This window comes from Schistocerca nitens, chromosome 9 (assembly GCF_023898315.1).
Source record: "Schistocerca nitens isolate TAMUIC-IGC-003100 chromosome 9, iqSchNite1.1, whole genome shotgun sequence".
Taxonomy (NCBI): domain Eukaryota; kingdom Metazoa; phylum Arthropoda; class Insecta; order Orthoptera; family Acrididae; genus Schistocerca; species Schistocerca nitens.
In genome coordinates, this window is record NC_064622.1 from 20,951,579 (window position 1) to 20,971,585 (window position 20,007).

General features: G+C 46.2%; 1 protein-coding gene across 2 annotated transcripts in view; it reads right to left on the reverse strand.

Moving 5' to 3' along the window:
* The window catches only part of LOC126203605 (uncharacterized), a 381,760-nt gene that overhangs the window by 202,925 nt on the left and 158,828 nt on the right, over positions 1-20,007 (reverse strand). The gene's annotated exons all lie outside the window — the stretch shown is intronic.

Here is a 20,007-nt window from a genome sequence, read left to right on the forward strand (position 1 = left end):
GTCCCCATCTCTTGACTCAGGGATCGAGACGTGGCTGCACGATCCATTACAGCCGTGCGGATAAGATGCCTGTGATCTCGACTGCTAGTGATACGAAGCCGTTGGTATCCAGCACGGCGTTCCGTATTACCCTCCTGAACCCACCGATTCCATATTCTGCTAACAGTCATTGGATCTCGACCAACGCGAGCAGCAGTGTCGCTATACGATAAACCGCAATCGTGATAGGCTACAATCCGACCTTTATCAAAGTCGGAAACGTGATGGTACGCATTTCTCCTCCTTACACGAGGCATCGCAACAACGTTTCACCAGGCAACGCCGGTCAACTGCTGTTTGTGTATGAGAAATCTGTTGGAAACTTTCCTCATGTCAGCACTATGTAGGTGTCGCCACCGGCGCCAACCTTGTGTGAATGCTGTGAAAAGCTAATCATTTGCGTATCACAGCATCTTCTTCCTGTCGGTCAAATTTCGCGTCTGTACCACGTCATGTTGGTGGTGTAGCAGTTTTAATGGCCACTAGTGTATAAACTGGGTAACAGGGTTGGCGCACTTTATTGGGCGTGGGACGATGGGTGGCGGCACGGGTACGCGGGCGATAAGAGCCGGAGGCACTGGGGCAGCTGAGCCCCGTGTTTGGTCAGGTCGGGCAGATTGGCACAGCAGCAGAGTACGGCCCGGTCGTGGCACCAGGGCGGGTGCCTGCCGTTTTCCCCTTCTGTAGCGACGCAAGCAGGGGGCTGGGACGTGGGCAGCGTCGCAGCCGGCGCCTCACGTGCCGTTTTCAGTGCACCGTCGTCCACCGCTCGCCTACCGCGCGGCCGCTTTGTCTCCGTCGGTTAGGAGAATTTCAGTGTCTGCATTCACGTGGGTCTGCAGTGCGGCGCCCGTGTAGACCACTGCCGTCCGACAGCCAGACGCAGTTTCAGACCTACACTTTCCCGCGCGCAGACCAAAAACGCCAATTAATTGCTAGACTGTTACGACGTGTGCTGATATAAAAGAGCACAGCCCGAATTTGGCGTGATGACTCGCGATAGGAGGAAAATCTGTTCTAATGGTTTGGAGTGGAAAGGAACGCCAGAATCCGACAGTATGATTTGGAGGCAGTTTCTGTGTCATCCCACGATTAGAAATTTTCCTGCGCGGCGGCGACAAGGCGCTAGTCTCTCGGTGTTAAGGCAAAGTGAGGAGTTCACGGCATTCGCATCCGGATGGCCTGGGAGATCGATCGTGTTTTGCTTCTGTACCACCACAGCGAACATTACAGTTCCTCGCTTCTGGTGTGAAGGTGATCGCAGGAGTCAGAAGTATTACTGTCACGGTAGTTCGGGCAGAGGCTGTCTGTTCCCACTTGGTGTCAACAGTCGGTACAGTCCCTCGTTTCGCGCTCGCTCTATTTCGGTCGGGTCTTCATCCACGGGCATGCAGCATCATGCCTGAGCTCCCGGCTGTCGGCACGCGACCACTCTTGCAGGTGGTAATGTAGTCCCAGTAACGGCGCGGTTGGGACTTGTCTAATTAATGTGAACCCCATCAGCTTACACCGTCGCCTTGTCGCCATACGTAGTCACGGCTTGCGTGAGAGGTCTGTATCGAGGACTCTCATTCCTGATGGATGTTGTTCGTAATAGTCAGGAATAACATGTTAAGGTATACTCACAAAGTTTGTAGTGTTCCGTACCTCATCCCGTTCCTGTACACGAGTTCAGCCAACATCTCATTACCAAAGTTACCTTGTTCTTATTTACATTCCATTCAATATTTGTGTCTTGTAATACGCAAGGAATTCTCGTAATAAATAGTCTTGTAATAACATACTCTTTGTATTATTTAATGCAGTATATAATATATATACGGTATACAACAATAATAGTTGAATTTCACCTTTATTATCATTGCCAGCTACGAAATTATCATAAATGGAATTATGTCGAAGGCGCAACCATCAGCAGGTCCGTATCATAATTTCCTGCATAAATTGTCTGTGGCGTGATAGAAACTGTGGTAGTTAAAGGGGCTTGAGTGTATTAGCCTAACTAATACCGATTTCTTTAATGAATTTGGGTGACATGTCCACCTCGCAACTGTACTAAGATTTTGGCCTTGTGACAGGGACAGTTACCCCGCTGGAAGATGCCAGTGATGTCGGGGAAGATGCCGAACGTGAAGGCATGCAGTCGGCCAGCAAAGTTCACGTAGTCCACAGCTGGCACTGTGCTTCGATCACTACCACGGATCCCGTGGAAGCCCAGGTGAATATCCTCCACAGCATACCACTTCCCCCAGTGGCCTCATCTGTGTAAAAATTCGTAAATTTGCGGTAAGATCGTACGGGACCGAACTGCTGAGGTCATCGGTCCCTAAGCTTACACAATACTTAATCTAACAGAAACTAACTTACGCTAAGGGTGACACACACACACCCATGCCCGGGGGAGGACTCGAACCTCCGACGGGGGGAAGCCGCGCGGACCGTGACAAGGCGCCTGAGACCGCGCGGCAATCTCTATCTGTGATGTGGCGCATCTTTCGGATAGCCATTTGCCTGGATACTGGTGTATCTGGACAAGACTGTGTACCTGGTGTACTATCAACTGTGATTGATCGGACCGGGTGACACGTTTCCATTGATCCACGTCCAATCTCGATGATCCTCTACCCACTACAATCATAACTGACCATGTCGTTAGGTCAACACGGCAATACGTGACAGTCGTCTGCTGTCGAGCGCCATGTGCTCTGAAACACCTGTGCCTACAACCACCACTGTACTCTGCCATCAGATCTGCACAAATCGCCGCCAATCTTGCTTTACATAACGGGCAAACTTGTGCCCTGCACGTTCCGTGATGAAGTGTGGACGCCCCACGTCTCGTCGTCTAGTCACGGCTTCGGCGTCCTTCAACCACGTTCCACAGCTAGTCGTGAGCGTCTGACCAGCTGACATGCTCATTCCCAGGCACCTGGTCATAACAATCTAATAACAATAAATTACTTTCCTTCAGTGAAAATTTGATGTGTGGTGCTTTTCGTTCCTTTTCCATTTTTGACTTCCAAGTGTTATCTTGTTTCATTTTGCGTTGGATTGTTGTTCAATTTGATAGAAACTGGTGGAAGCGATATAATGATTGCTTACACTGTATGTTTGCGATCTGATGGTCCGATACGAGAGTGTTTTAATGGTAACAGGATTGCAAGAGGTGTTTTTAGTGGTACAGAAGTAGTGACAATTTCAACTCTGCCTCACACATTAAAGCGAGGCTGGCGATCGCTACGTAAGAGTTACTTAACAGTGTATCAGTGGAGAGGACTAGTCCGGGTCGTTCAACAAACGATTTCCGGTAAATCTGTGAACCAGTACCATCGACAAGACTGCGTGGACGGTGCCCGCGGTCGCAAGTCGCGGGAGATCCGTCGCCGAGACGGAAAGAGGGGTTCAGTAGGCCCGGCTGTCGCGAAACGAGCCGGGCTCCAGTATTGAGGCTGGAGGATGTCTGACACCGCGTAACGATGAGACCACGGACGATGAGAGCGTTCGAATGGCGGCCTCTGTACCCGGACACTACGTTTGTCCTAGGTGTACAGCGTCTCTTCCGGCACCACCAGCAGATGGATCGGAACTGCTTTCCGGTCAACCCAGAAAATGTATAGAAATGCCACAAGCTTAACAGACGGTCTGGACCTGAATGGCCCAGAGATTATAATATTCCGTATGAGAACGCCAGTAGTTAGGTGGAGGCAGTCTCCACAGGCTATTGCCGATCCCTGTATACAACGCCAACAACACGTCATGCACAGAAATTTGAAAAACCGAAGATGGTCGAGTATAGCATAATGAATAAACACAAACGCTGAATTATACCCAAATAACAATGACCTAGATTTTCGGAAGGATTTTGGAACATGTACTGTGTTTGAACGTTACGAAATACCTCTAAGAAAACAGTCTATTGACAGAGAACCAGCGAGTAATCCGAACACAGCTATCGACAGTCGATCTGATGTAGATTCTGTCAGCAGTGAGGCGTCGGCCTGGTCGGGTCCGCCCCCTCCCATTTTAATTCCATGCTGATTCGAAACAAACTCGAGTTCACGTGACTTTGTTTCCTTTTTAATGTGGCAGGTGGGCGACAGAGCGGTGCCGAGCAGGTTTACAGGTGGATAAAAGCTTCAGAAACCGCACGGCGTGGTCGGCGGGGGTCCCACAGGCGGCAGCAAGTGACCGTCTAGTTTGTGCCAGGTCGCACAGGTAGTCCAGACAAGCGAGCAAGGACAGAGAGGAAGAGTCGAGGTAGGACATTAGCTTTCAGTTGTGGAGACCGGACGAGTTGGCCCTGCTTCAATGCCTTAACTCAGCCATAGTCTTTCCACGACTAGTTACGAGTCATTGTCAATTCGCAGGTGTTTGCATTGATTATCAAACTGATATGACTGCCTGTCTTAAGGCCGTTGAGACTGCTTTTCATTCAAGCGTTGTGGCGCTTATGGCGACTTAAATTTTGAGTCATCTGACTGGATAAAAAAATACATTGGGTCATGGCTTTTCATTCAATAGTTTTTATTTCACCTATATTAGGGTAGTTCCGTCCACCATCCGTGTAGCGGGACTTTGAATTTCGCCGCGCTACACTCGTTCCCTCAGATAAAAATTATACCGTCGCAGCGGTATGAGCGCTCGACGGCAGAAAAAAAATACTAAAATCGTAACTCTTTTTTGTTTTTCTATCTATTCCATTTGTCTCTCGAGAGCGGAAGCTTATTGCAGACGTGATCTGATTAAGACGAAAAAACTTATTAATGTGTAGAGATTGTGGAAGTTGTTATGAAATTGCATTTAATATCAACACGGTTTTGCATACATAAGAAATTCCTGGACAATGAAACTTATTGCAAGATTTCGGAGCACACTTTTCACGCAGAAATGAAGTAGGAGATTTTTGAAGACCTGGACGCCGCACGAAAGAAGACATGTTAACCTGGTAAAGGATGAACTCTTATCTACGCCATTTCCCCCTGTCAGTTACATTTTGTTATTCTCTGTTCTTTTTCCATAATTTTTGTAGTGGAAATTGGTTTAACTTTTGCTCAAAAACGTCCAAGGACCACTCCAACAATAGCTTTTCCGAATCACGAAATCCGATAGCTTTTCCGTAATACGAAGTCCGATTTGCTTTTCATTCTTTCCCTTTTATCACGGTCATTCACGATTTTAAAACCCCCTTTTTATCCACCATTTCTTCCCACATTTTCAACCTTTTCTTTTCTTATCTTCTCTTCTTTTTTTTCTTCTTTATTAACCACTACATCCACCATAACCAAGTTATTATAGCCATAATGAAGTAATATTAATTTGCACATCACTCACTCGATAGTGTTTTCACCGGCCGGGGTGGCCGAGCGGTTGTAGGCGCTACAGTCTGGAATCAAGCGACCGCTACGGGCGCAGGTTCGAATCCTGCCTCGGGCATGGATGTGTGTGATGTCCTTAGGTTAGTTAGGTTTAAGTAGTTCTAAGTTCTAGGGGACTGATGACCTCAGAAGTTAAGTCCCGTAGTGCTCAGAGCCATTTGAACCATTTTATAGTGTTTTCACTTGCGTTCCAGATTTGCGAGCATTAAGTTCGTGAGCCCGAGCATCTAATAAAATTGTCTCACTTGTGCGAATGGGTTCCTGGTCTCCTGTCAGAAAGATCGAATTTGGTAGAAACTGACTGAAAGTTATCTACTGCATCAGGAGTGATACCTGGAATTCCCCAAGGGAGTTTTCCAGGCAATTTGCTGTTCTTAATCTACACTCCTGGAAATTGAAATAAGAACACCGTGAATTCATTGTCCCAGGAAGGGGAAACTTTATTGACACATTCCTGGGGTCAGATACATCACATGATCACACTGACAGAACCACAGGCACATAGACACAGGCAACAGAGCATGCACAATGTCGGCACTAGTACAGTGTATATCCACCTTTCGCAGCAATGCAGGCTGCTATTCTCCCGTGGAGACGATCGTAGAGATGCTGGATGTAGTCCTGTGGAACGGCTTGCCATGCCATTTCCACCTGGCGCCTCAGTTGGACCAGCGTTCGTGCCGGACGTGCAGACCGTGTGAGACGACGCTTCATCCAGTCCCAAACATGCTCAATGGGGGACAGATCCGGAGATCTTGCTGGCCAGGGTAGTTGACTTACACCTTCTAGAGCACGTTGGGTGGCACGGGATACATGCGGACGTGCATTGTCCTGTTGGAACAGCAAGTTCCCTTGCCGGTCTAGGAATGGTAGAACGATGGGTTCGATGACGGTTTGGATGTACCGTGCACTATTCAGTGTCCCCTCGACGATCACCAGTGGTGTACGGCCAGTGTAGGAGATCGCTCCCCACACCATGATGCCGGGTGTTGGCCCTGTGTGCCTCGGTCGTATGCAGTCCTGATTGTGGCGCTCACCTGCACGGCGCCAAACACGCATACGACCATCATTGGCACCAAGGCAGAAGCGACTCTCATCGCTGAAGACGACACGTCTCCATTCGTCCCTCCATTCACGCCTGTCGCGACACCACTGGAGGCGGGCTGCACGATGTTGGGGCATGAGCGGAAGACGGCCAAGGCAAACTGGCTGACACTGACGGCGGCGGTGCACAAATGCTGCGCAGCTAGCGCCATTCGACGGCCAACACCGCGGTTCCTGGTGTGTCCGCTGTGCCGTGCGTGTGATCATTGCTTGTACAGCCCTCTCGCAGTGTCCAGAGCAAGTATGGTGGGTCTGACACACCGGTGTCAATGTGTTCTTTTTTCCATTTCCAGGAGTGTATATAAATGGTTTAGGAGACAATCTGAGTACCCTCTTAGATTGTTCGCAGATGACGCTGTTGTTTGCCATCTAGTAGTCATCAGAATATAAAAACGAATTACACAATACATCAAAAGTGGCTATCGACCCTAAATAATGAAGAGTATGTGGTCCTTCACATGAGTACTACAAACAATCCGTTCAATTTCGGTTACACGATAAATCAGGCAGATTTAAAGGCTGTCGATTCAACTAAATATCTATGCATTACAATTACGAACAAACTAAATGGGAACTATAACGTAGAAAATGTTATGGGGAAAGCGAACTGAAGACTGTGTTTCATTGGCAGAACACAGAAAGAGAATGCCTAAACTTTTGCTTGTCCGTCCTCTTCTGGAGCACTGCTGAGGGGTATGGGATCCTGTCAGATACGATTGACGGTGGACATCGACAAAGTTAAAGAAAGACAGTTCGTTTTGTATTACCGTGAAATAGAAGACATAGTTTCACGGATATGGTAAGTGAGTTGGGACAGTAGACATTATGAGAAAGGCGTTTTTACTGACAGCAAGAGCTTTTCACGAAACTTCAATCACAAACTTTCTCCTCCGAATGCGAAAATATTCTGTTAGCTTACACTCACTGTACGTAGGTAGAAACGATATCGTAATGAATGAAGAAGAATCAGAGCTCATGCGTAAACATTTAAGTTCTAATGTGTCCCACGTGCTATTCGATCGAAACGGTCGAGAAATAGCCTGGAAGAGGTCCTCAGAACTCTGTCAAGTACTCAAGATGTAGATGTGTATTTAAATGAACGGACGAGGATCCTAGCTCACGCTTCGAACTACTAGGACTGTGTTGTATAATGCCTCAGGGCGTAGACTTTAGCGACAGTGGCAGAAGACTCGCCGATTTAAGCTCGCCCTGCATGCTGACGACGCTGTATTATATACGCGCAGCTCGGACGTCCAGGCCATGCGGCTCACATTCCAGGCCGCCTAAAACGACACGGAGTCATGGGCGACACAGTGGATTTTTGGCCTCCAATGGCGTAAAGAACAAAGCACTTGTCGTAGCGAGATGGACATCCTGGTTGGAGCTCAGCAGTAGGTAAGCATGGCCAAGTACCAAGGTGCCATTCTCGACAGGCGTATAACTTCGAGCCAACAAGTCGAAGAACTGAGGGAGAAAGGGGTGTGGAGGCCTCGCCAGCTCTGCTCGCCGCGCCGCGCGGGATTAGCCGAGCGGTCTCGGGCGCTGCAATCATGGACTGTGCGGCTGGTCCCGGCGGAGGTTCGAGTCCTCCCTCGGGCATGGGTGTTTGTGTTTGTCCTTAGGGTAATTTGGGTTAAATAGTGTGTAAGCTTAGGGACTGATGACCTTAGCAGCTAAGTCCCATAAGATTTCACACACTTTTTTTTCTGCTCGCCGCTAAACCAGACGTCGACAGCTGCACAGGACGCTTGAGTTGTTCCGTACAAGACGTTGCAGCTTCCAGTTTTGAGGTCTCCGACTGTTGTCTGGGAGAAATTCTGCCGACGCACATGTTCATCGCCTATTTCGTGACTTGCCGACACCGGGTGGCCGGAACACAATGCCCTCGAAGAGGTCTGGGTGATCGGCCAATGACTTGTAAGAGAACTGCAGGGCGTCACAGAACCGTTGCATCTGAAAGCTGGCCGCCAAGGTGCAGCGCCGTAGCACTGTCAGGTGGCCACACCTGCTAGCGGATTAATAATATCCTTACAGCATCGTTACTTCGCGTGTTTCAAGTCGCCAGCAGATATGGCAGCCAAGAACAAAAGTCGCTAGAATTGGATCAATGGATGCCAGAAGGAACAGTCTAGAGAGCTAAGGCAACAGTAGAATTCCCCCAATGAAGATCTCGCAGGTTTATGACAGTCAGCCTTCCACCCGACCCTCCCCCCCCCCCCCCCCTGACGATTATGAACGCAGGTACGGAAAGCTTGGAATTTTATCCGGACAATGGCGGCAAATTAACCGATAACCTTTAATCCATGTACTGATTCGTGAAAGGTGTAGAGCAGCCACCCCGGCATTAGCCGCAGCTGGTTTAGGGAAGCCACAGGAGACCCAAATCTCAGCTTTTTTTGGGAGGGAGGAGGGGCCATTCACCCTCATCTGGTTCCTCTCCAGAGTACCAACCACAGCGCCACTTCGTTTGGAGAGAGCAGTCGAGGTTCGATGCGATCATTACGTCACGCGCGTAAACATTACCTAATGCACTGAAAACGTTTCAACAGAAAAATCTGCAGGCCAAATTCTTGGCAAGCTAATATATTATGTTCACTAAACTCTGTACCCCAGACGAATTAATACTTCAGAGTCCTGTCTGACATAGAGTTGTGGCGAAACAAGCGTCGTACTATTGTGAGAGACACAGAGGCGAGTGGATGTGCCGGCACTTTTCCCAGTTCACAGCTACTAGTGCCAGGTCAACATAATGCAGCCTCGCGTAGCATACAAAGTACTCCGCCATAATCTACGAATGAAATTGGCTCAAATGGTTCTGAGCACTATGGGACTTAATTTCGGAGGTCATCAGTCCCCTAGAACTTAGAACTACTTAAACCTAACTAACCTAAGGACATCACACACAACCATGCCCGAGGCAGGATTCGAACCTGCAACCGTAGCGGTCGCGCGGTTCCAGACTGTAGCGCCTAGAATCGCTCGGCCACTCCGGCCGGCACGAGTGAAATTAAAAATTGAAATAATTTTACGAAACTTTGTCAGTTCATGATTCAGCATATTAATGTTAACATTGTGAAGTGTCAGAATGACCTAATGAATATGTTTCGCCAAATATATTATTTTAAGAAAAAATAAATGGCGCTTAACTACTAAAGTTAGAAAGCTAAAATCTGTTCAGAATGTACAAATGTATACCAAAATCAACTTGATGGGAGCAATATTTTCGTCAAAATCGGCGTTTTCACGCAAATTTGAAAGTGCTAAATATTAAGCTCAGAAAAATGAAAATTCGTATCTATCCTCATTTTGTTATAAAACATTAACTGTGTGGCTCCATTAAGCTACCTCTATTAGTTTTCAAGTTATTTACTGAAAACTAAATTTGGAACGAAAATGTCTCTATTCAAATTCGATTAAGTATCATTTATATTTGTTAATAGAAAGTTGTAATTGCAACACTTGATTGCATTCATTAAATAACGCAGGTGTACCGAGTTTTAAAACTTTATTGTAAATAACAATCGTTACAAGGGATCTTAAAGAGGCAGTTCAGAGGTGATGTTTTACTGTCGCTTTCGTTCTAAAAATTCTTCTCTCTTCATACAAAATGTATGAAGATTGTAAATTGTTACTGAACAGAGATATTAATTAACACGTTTGCGAAAAAGGGGCCGTTTAGATAGTACTACTTGTGCCTGCGGCGGTTGGTAGCAGATGCTCCGTTCGGCGGACGGCTGCGCCTGTATACTGTATAAAAAGGCCAGAGAGGCAGCGAGAAGTGAGGCTCGGCACCGAAATACCAATCTGTCCGCGTCAGTCAAACGCCTGTGCGCGGTGTGCCTCGGATGACGTCACAGCCAGGCAGCTACCAAACGTGTTTTCGGTAAAAGTAGTATGTGAACTCGCGAGGCATGTACACCGTCCTGGATCGCTTAGATTTCACGGAGAGACCTATTTGGGTGCCACCCGTAATGTTGACAATACCGCGTGGCAAGTGGTGAGATTAGTTTTCCATTTTTTAAGTAGAGCAATTAGATGTCAGACCAATTTAGTTGGAACTTCCCGTAGCGATCGCCTCTGAATTGTCAATAGTGCTGTTTCCGATAGGAACATTATTATTATTATTATATTATTATCAGGAATATTATTATGTATTATGCGTGTGAACTTTTATCGAATATAGCAACCAGTTTAAAACTCTAAACTTTTATTTGTGGTGACAGTTTCCAGATCCTGATGATTAAATAGAAACTAGGAAGATTTTCTTTCAGTGGGCGCAATGAGTAATGTGGACTTGCAGAATGGATATTTGTGGTCAGTATATTCTCCATCGCTTTCTGGCTGACCATGAAAACAGTTTTCAGACTCTTGTAAACGGCGAAGGTTATGGATTGATTGATTTACCCGCTGTCCCACAGAGTCAGAAATCTTACTTTTTACGACTTATTGGTATTTTCACATAACCACTAATGGTGTATGTTGTTCTATTACAGTGTAATAGTTTTAGAACTTGTAACTACCTAAAGAAGAGAGGACAGAAAGGAGAAAGACGATCGGGAAAGAACAAAAATGGAAGAAGAACGCTAGTAAAAGTATGCGTAGTGGTTTCAATTATTTATGTTGTATTCGGCCTAACGTAAAAGTCTTAGAATCGAGAGCACAACACCAGGAATTACGTCAGCCTAAAAAACTGTGCACCCAGCTACACCGATTCGCGTTTTTTGTGCTTTCTCTAAATTAATCTGGGGACCGGTTGCGCTCTCTCCTTAAAGAAGCAATGATTTATTCGTTACCACGGGTTTCTCTATAGTGAATCACTGATATGGACCAGATACTCATCTCTAGCCTCTCTTGCTTTCCTCCATAGCGAAGGTTTTGTATGGTGTAATGTGTTGTGTGCGGAAGTATGATAAAAATGGTTCAAATGGCTCTGAGCACTATGGGACTCAACATCTTAGGTCATAAGTCCCCTAGAACTTAGAACTACTTAAACCTAACTAACCTAAGGACATCACACACACCCATGCCCGAGGCAGGATTCGAACCTGCGACCGTAGCAGTCCCGCGGTTCCGGACTGCAGCGCCAGAACCGCTAGACCACCGCGGCCGGCTGAAGTATGATAATCTATACTAAAAATCACTGTAGGATGTAGCGTATAGAAGCTTAGCTAAATGTACGTAGAAAAAGCGTAGAGTAAAAGGGAATAATTACATGTTTGTTATAGGCCGTCTTTAACGTTGTCCTGGTAGGTCGTACATTTATCTCCATTTAAAATTACCCAATCTACTGCGACAAACCTACTGACACCACTTAGTTTCCCCCAGTACCAGCATGTACAGACGCACGTGTGATTACCTTTCTTCTCCCCATATTTGCTCACAACTTGTGTGATGTGTAGTGAAATGGAGATGAGCGTACGGCGTCTTTGGCCGGGAGGCCCCATTCGGGGAAGTGCGGCCGCCAAGTGCAAGTCTTACTTCATTCGACGCCACACTGGGCGACTTACGCCTATGATGAGGACAACTCAACACCCAGTCCACGAGCGGAGAAAATCTCCAACCCGGCCGGGAACCGAACCCGGGCCCGCTTGTACGGGGGGCGAGCACGGTACCACCCAGCGAAGCAGGCGGACTTGAAGTGTAGTAATGAACGGTAACTTAATAAATGTTTCTTCCTGGACAGTCAAGTTAAAGCATATTTTATATCCACAGGATACGGTAATGCCGGCCGCGGTGGTCTAGCGGTTCTGGCGCTGCAGTACGGAACCGCGTGACCGCTACGGTCGCAGGTTCGAATCCTGCATCGGGCATGGGTGTGTGTGATGTCCTTAGGTTAGTTAGGTTTAAGTAGTTCTCAGTTCTAGGGCACTTATGACCTAAGATGTTGAGTCCCATAGTGCTCAGAGCCATTTGAACCATTTGATACGGTAATACGGGCAGCCGTAAATAAACATTATTGTAAACTAGTGTTTCCTACAAGTGATGATATTTCATGTATCAGCAAGCTAAGAAGGTTGCTTATAATGTTATACCTGTTCCATGGACACAAAGATTGTCAACCTCTTGCGGTGGAATATTAGACAAGGCGTGCCGTAGTTTTCTCTTTGGTTGTTCTGTTAGCAGTTTTTTCGATTTATTTTACTGTTTCTCTTTTTCATTTAGACTTCACGAAATACCTATATCTGCAACTATTACTCCGGTGTGTAGCTGAGGATACTTGTACCGCCATCACTTCCCTCCATTCCTTGCCACGTGGGAACAATATTTGTCGGTAAACCGTATTTGCTGTAATTTCTCTCACTCTCCCGTCGTTATCATTTCGCGAGACGTACGTAGGTGGAAGTAATACGCTGCTCGGCTCTCCCCGGGACGTACTCTCTGAACGTGTAGCAGACGACTCTGTAAGCCGCCGTATAAACGTCAAGAAGAGTAACAGATTATGCGTGAGATTACAATCGACCTGAGTGCAAAGCTTATGAAAAAGAAATCCGAACGAAGACTCTGCTGGTCGAAAATTTAACTTCCCAAAGTTTTTACCCGTAACGAATCTTTCTTGCAGTGCCGCACTGTACGCGGTAGTATGAAAACATTACTGAAGCTTAAGAGCTGAAAAAGATGTTGCACCACACAAGTCAAGTCTTTATCTCGGCTTGGAATTTAAAACGACACTTAATTTCCCAAAAATATTCTCTGCATTTAGCCTCCGATTTCTAGCTTATTTCGAACATTCTGCCTCAATGAACACTTTAGCAATTCTTTGCAGTGAAGAATAGACGTAACTGCCCTAAGAATAAGAAGTGACTGAGAATTCTCAGCCTAAAACGCCTTGATTTTCTCGGACGGGACACTTCGTGGGGTGCAATTCTAGATTGTATATGAGCCATTGCTTAGATTCCTGCCATAGTCGCCTAAGACTTCTGGTATAACATGTCACCGCCATTGTGCCATCGGTTTAGTCGAAAGTACGCGGAGAGGCGGAAAGAGGTCCAAGGCACAGTGTTCTTCTTTCGATGGGAAGATGGAATACAGCAATGACAGAAAATGGAACGAGGATGCAAAACGCTACGGAAACCGCCGCATTACAGACAGGGAAAGTTCATGCACAGGAAATGTAGCTTGTAATCGAGAAAAGTCGTGGTGAGTCGCATGAAAACGTCAGAAGACTGACGACAGAAGAAATGTCTAGTTGAATCATTTGACTAGCATTTCCAGTGCCACGTATATATTTATCCAAAAATCCTGAGCCGGCCGGAGTGGCCAAGCGGTTCTAGGCGCTACAGTCCGGAACCGCGCGACCGCTACGGTCGGAGGTTCGAATCCTGCCTCGGGCATGGATGTGTGTGATGTCCTTAGGTTAGTTAGGTTTACGTAGTTCTAAGTTCTAGGGGACTTATGACCTCAGCAGTTGAGTCCCATAGTGCTCAGAGCCATTTGAACCATTTTTTTAAAAAAATCCTGAGATGTTTCGATTGTATACGGTTACATAAACGCCGCGAGTGGGTGCTGATGTTGCCACATTCCTGAATGCGGGCTGTAAATAAATACTGCCTAAGTCGGCTGTTGCGAAATTAATTCCTCGTCCTTGAAAGTTAATGAAGTGCCCGTTATGCGGTCCAGGCACAGATTATGATCTTGAAACAAAGGCACGTGCGTTCCTCTTTTTTCCTTGTATGTGCTGCTCGACGCGAAATTATAAGCTATTTCACTTTTCACTGGCCAGCTACATTTTACCCCGTCTAAAAATTGTCGTTCTCGTGACTAGTAACTTTTGTCGACTAAAAAGCACGTTGAACAGCAATGTTTTTGTCCGAGTAAGCAGATTGCACAATCGACATTCTTTTCAGCGATGTACAAAATACAAGAGAGAATTGCAGGCCACCACAGCTCAAAGAATTTTGCGTAATTTGGCGCACTGGGTACTATTGTCGCCATGTCAACGGAAATTACAATAATTAGTCGTTCTGTTTAAAATTTGCTGCAGTCGAGATCCGGATTTCTAAGTATTGCTACTTAAATCATATGCTTAACTGTTTCAGTTGTAATTTGCATGCTATGTCGCTCCAGAGTGGAGCAGGCCTCAGAGTCTTCCGTGCATCCACCTGTGTGCCAGTTGACGACCGCCGTCGTGGTCTAGCTTGGCTCCTGTTCCAGGTGCCCACGTTTAATGTTCCTACGGTGGGAAGCTCTGGGCCGGGATCCACTGAGCCTTGTGACGCGGTCTGTGTGGCTTAGGACACGGCAGCATCACCACGGACGACGCAGAAGTACACACAAATGTAAAGACTTCCACACAGGGTGCGGGAATATAGGGGATGGAGAAAAATATGGAAACACGGCGAGAAAAGCGTGCTTGAACATAAAAGCGGATGGCGGCCAAGCCTGCAGACTGCGCTGCTGTCGTTGACCACGAACGACACCTGTGCACTGTCTTCAACTCGTTGCAGGTGTCAGTTGTGGCCAGAAGAGTGTTCTGTGCAGTTGTGAGTGCACTGTGTAGGAGCTAAGTGAATTCGAACGTGAGAAAGTTGTTATCGCTCGTACGTGAGTGCTTCCGTAACCAAGGTAAACGAAGGATGTTTGGTGTTTCAAGAGAAACCGCATCGAAGATTGATACTGCATACAGGTAAAGCGAAGAAACGTCATTCGCTAAGTCATAATTGGGATGAAGGTATGTGTGCTGAGTGATAGTGAGGGACGGTCTTTGAAGAGGAAAGTGACGAAAAATATGAGGCAAAAATGGCTCAAATGGCTCTGAGCACTATGGGACTTAACATCTGTGGTCATCAGTCCCCTAGAACTTAGAACTACTTAAACCTAACTAACCTAAGGACATCACACACATCCATGCCCGAGGCACGATTCGAACCTGCGACCGTAGCGGTCGCGCGGTTCCAGACTGTAGCGCCTAGAACCGCTCGGCCACACCAGCCGGCAATTAGTTAGGCACATGTTCCATACATGATTTGAAAATGTGTTTGGGGGGGAATTATGTGGAACGAGTCAGATTATAGCATCTGTATTGATAATTAGTTTTAACGATTAAGAATATTTTTAGCTCTGCTTATGCAATTACCCTTAGAACCCCTTTATTGTACATGCTACCGGTTTTTGAAATAAAAATTCTTCTACGCAATAGGAGGAGTAGATCTCTCATGCATTAAACAGCTTTTAAACGTCTGATTACATATGAATTAGTGTGTTAAATATTTGACGTTAAGCAGATAACCGAGAAAAATTTTAAAAACGGTTTGGGATTATACAGGGTGATTCACGAAGATATCCAAATATTTTAATATGTTATTCTACAGGAAAACTAAAGAAAAAAGTTCACATAAGCATAGGTCCGCAAATGTTTAGTTAGGGAGTTACGGCTAATAAAACATTTTGGCTGAAATTTAGCAGCTTCGCTAATATGAAGCCATCGCAAAACTGTACGAGGTTAAAGTAAAGCACGATTTGTTATTGGTCTGGTGAATCTAATGAAACATGTCCCAGACGTGTATCTGCAGTAGTTTTCCTGAACACCCATAGAAGTAAAGATTATTATACAAGTAATTTTTTTTACTTTCCATCACGAATGTTTATGTCATTGTTGGCAACGGTTAGTGAGTTGTTGCAGTCGTTTCCTAACCTTGAAACGAGCTAGTTTTCTGTATTGTTCATTGGAAGAACATAATAATAACAGTATATTTAAGTGAAATCACATAGTAACTGTTTTAGTTCGTTGTAGATTATCTGACACACTCATACAGTTTTAGTTAACGGTATTACCATTATTTTTCCAAAACTAAATTCTCTACAACTTCTGTTGAAAAAATTTAAAAAACAAATTAGGCCAAGTAAATTGGAAATTTGTGGTAACTTCTACAGGACCAAACTGCTGAGGTCATCGGTCCCTAGGCTTACACACTACTTAATCTAACTTAAAGTAACTTACACTAAGGACAACACACACACCCATGCCCAAGGGAGGACTCGAACCTCCGACGGGGGGAGCCGCGTAAACCGTTACAAGGCGCCCCAGACCTCACGGCTACCCCGCGCGGCTGGGCCAAGTAGTTAATAAATTTAAAATTTTACGAAATTACTTCTTTGCTTCTCTGGATGTTCTGGAAAACTACTGCAGATACACGTATGGGACATGTTGTATTAGATTCACGGATCAATAACAACAAAATAAATCGAAATCGTGCTCTATTTTAACCTTGCACAGTTTTGCGATGGCTTCATATGAACGAAATTTCAGACAAAATCTTTTATTAGCCGTAACTCCGTAACTAAACATTTGCGGGCCTATGTTTATATGAACTTTTTTCTTCAGTTTTACTTATAGAATAACATATTAAAATATTTGCATATCTTCGTGAATCAGCCTGTATTTACAGTGTGTGGGAAGACGCTAAAGTGCTCTTGTTATGAATGACTGCGTGAGTATAATATGGGTAGTTTATACTCCGTTTTAAGCAAAAGGTAGTTTCTCACGCATTTTTAATAATTACATTGTCACAGCTCCTGAACTATGTGCCATGCAATGATGTGGTATATATGGATAACGCCTGCAATAATGTGTTTCGAATGGTGTTAGTAGTAAAGAAGTAATAAATTAAAACGTCATGCGTGACGCTGAAGTTCTACTGCATGAACAGCGGAAATGTAGTAAGCCATAGAGTTTTCTTCTTTTCATCCGTAAAGGTTTGAAATCATGTGTAAAGTTCAAACGCAATTTCCAAGTCCTACTATGTTAACTTTTAACATAAGATCATGTCTCTTAATGATTTGATTATGACAGCGTTTTAAATTTTTTAATTTGGTAAATAATTATTTGAAATATGGAAAGTAAAAGTTTTGTTGCCCCTGAAAGCCGTTAGGTAGGCAACCTCCAATAGCGAGTGTGGAACATGAATCGAGTGAGCCTTTAGTAATACATACACTACTGGCCATTAAAATTGCTACACCACGAAGATGTGCTACAGACGCGAAATTTAACCGACAGGAAGAATATGCTGTGATGCAAATGATTAGCTTTTCCGAGCATTCACACAAGGTTGGCGCCGGTGGCGACACCTACAACGTGCTGACACGAGGAAAGTTTACAACCGATTTCTCATACACAAACAGCAGTTGATTGGCGTTGCCTATTGAAACGTTGTTATGATGCCTCATGTAAGGAGGAGAAATGCGTACCATCACGTTCCGATTTTTATAAAGGTCGAATTGTAGCCTATCGCGATTGCTGTTTATCGTATTATCGTATCCCGACATTGCTGCTCGCGTTGGTCGAGATACAATGACTATTAGCAGAATATGGATTAGGTGGGTTCAGGAGGGTAAAACGGAACGCCGTCCTGGATCTCAACGGCCTCGTATCACTAGCAGTCGAGATGACAGGCATCTTATCCGCACGGCTGTAACGGATCGTGAGGCACGTCTCGATCCCTGAGTCAACAGATGGGGACGTTTTGAAGAACAGTTCGACGACGTTTGCAGCAGCATCGACTATCAGCTCGGAGACCATGGCTGCTGTTACCCTTGACGGTGCATCACAGACAGAAGCGCCTGCGATGGTGTACTCAACGACGAACCTGGGTGCACGGATGGCAAAACATCTTTTTTTTGGATGGATCCAGGAAATGTTTACTGCATCATGATGGTTGCATCCGTATTTGGCGACATCGCGGTGAACGCACATTGGAAGCGTGTATTCGTCATCGCCATACTGGCGTATCACCCGGGGTGATGGTATGGGGTGCCATCGGTTACACGTCTCGGTCACCTCTTGTTCGCATTGACGGCACTTTGAACAGTGGACGCTACATTTCTGATGTGTTACGACCCGTGGCTCTACCCTTCATTCGATCCCTGCGTAACCATACATTTCAGCAGGATAATGCACGACCGCATGTTGCAGGTCATGTACGGGCCTTTCTGGATACAGAAAATGTTCGACTGTTGCCCTGGCCAACACATTCTCCAGATCTCTGACCAACTGAAAATATCTGGTCAATGGTGGCCGAGCAACTGGCTCGTCACAATACGCCAGTCACTACTCTAGATGAACTGTGGTATCGTGTTGAAGCTGCATGGGCAACTGTACCTGTACACTGCATCCAAGCAATGTTTGACTCAATGCCCAGGCGTATCAAGGCCGTTATCACAGCCAGAGGCGGTTGTTCTGGGTACTGATTTCTCAGGATGTATGCACCCAAATTGTGTGAAAATGTAATCAGATGTCAGTTCTAGTATAATATATTTGTCCAATTAATACTCGTTTATCATCTGCATTTCTTCTTGGTGTAGCAATTTAAGGGCCAGTAGTGTACAGTGTCTACTCACGTTACTGTGACCATCTGTTAAGTCCCTGAATAACCACCTTTTTCAATGACTATGATGTCATACCTCCTGACCTATGCTACGTGTCTTACAATGATGTGATTTGTATGGGTACTGGCTGCAAAATGTTTTGCGAATAGAGTAGTGAAGAAGTAATGACCGACAGGGATGTGGAGCGAAGGCGACTGCAGTGCAGTGGCGTGGTCAGCTGCGTTGCATTTCTCGGATCAGGATGGACGGCGAGGACAGCCCGATAGAGGTGGTCCCGCAGAGTCTCGATTGCATTTCAATTCGGGGAGTTTGGTGACCAGGGGAGTACGGTGAACTCGTCCTGGCACTCTTCGAACCACGCACGTACAGTGCGAGCTGTGTGGCAGGTTGCGTCGCCCTGCTGGTAGGCGCCGTCGTGTAGGAGGAAAACAAACTGCGTGTAGGGGTGGACACGGTAACCGAATATATTCGCACACTTGTGAAGATCCACTGTGCCTTCGACAATGACGACATCACTGAGGGAAAGGCACGAAAACATCGCCAGACCAAAACGCGCGCTCGTCCGGCCTAGAGCCTTCAGACGACTGTTGCAAGGTGTTTGCTGTCAGACGTTTCACGCCGACGGAGCTTAAAACGTGCTTCTCCTGTGAAGACCACCCGTCGCCACCCAGTCGGGTCGAGTAGCAGTACTGGCGCGCAAGTTCCAGCCTTCGTCGCCGGCGAACAGCGGTCTCCAGGGGCGAACGAACGAGGCGCCTGCTGCTCAGCCCGGTGATCGGCAACGTTCGCCAAACGGTTGTCGAGGAGACACTGTTGGTAGCCCCTCGGTTCCCCTGGGCTGACAGCTCCTCGACTGTTGCACGTCTATTCTCTCGTACAATATCTCCGCAGCGGTCGTTCACCTCTGCCTTCTACGGCCCGTGAAGCATCACAGTTGTCTCGCCGCCGGTTTTTGGACAGCGCCATTTTGCTATGCACGGTATACCTCAACCACCGCGGCACGGTAAGAGTTGACAAAGTTAATAATTTCGGAGATAGTTCCACCCTCGGTTTTGAAAGCCAGTGGTCACGTCCCTTTGGACGTCAGATAAAGCGCTCCGTTTCCGCACTACGACAACGACTGCACTGTTTGCCGCGCTGCCAGCTGCCGTGTGCGAGTGGTTGTTGC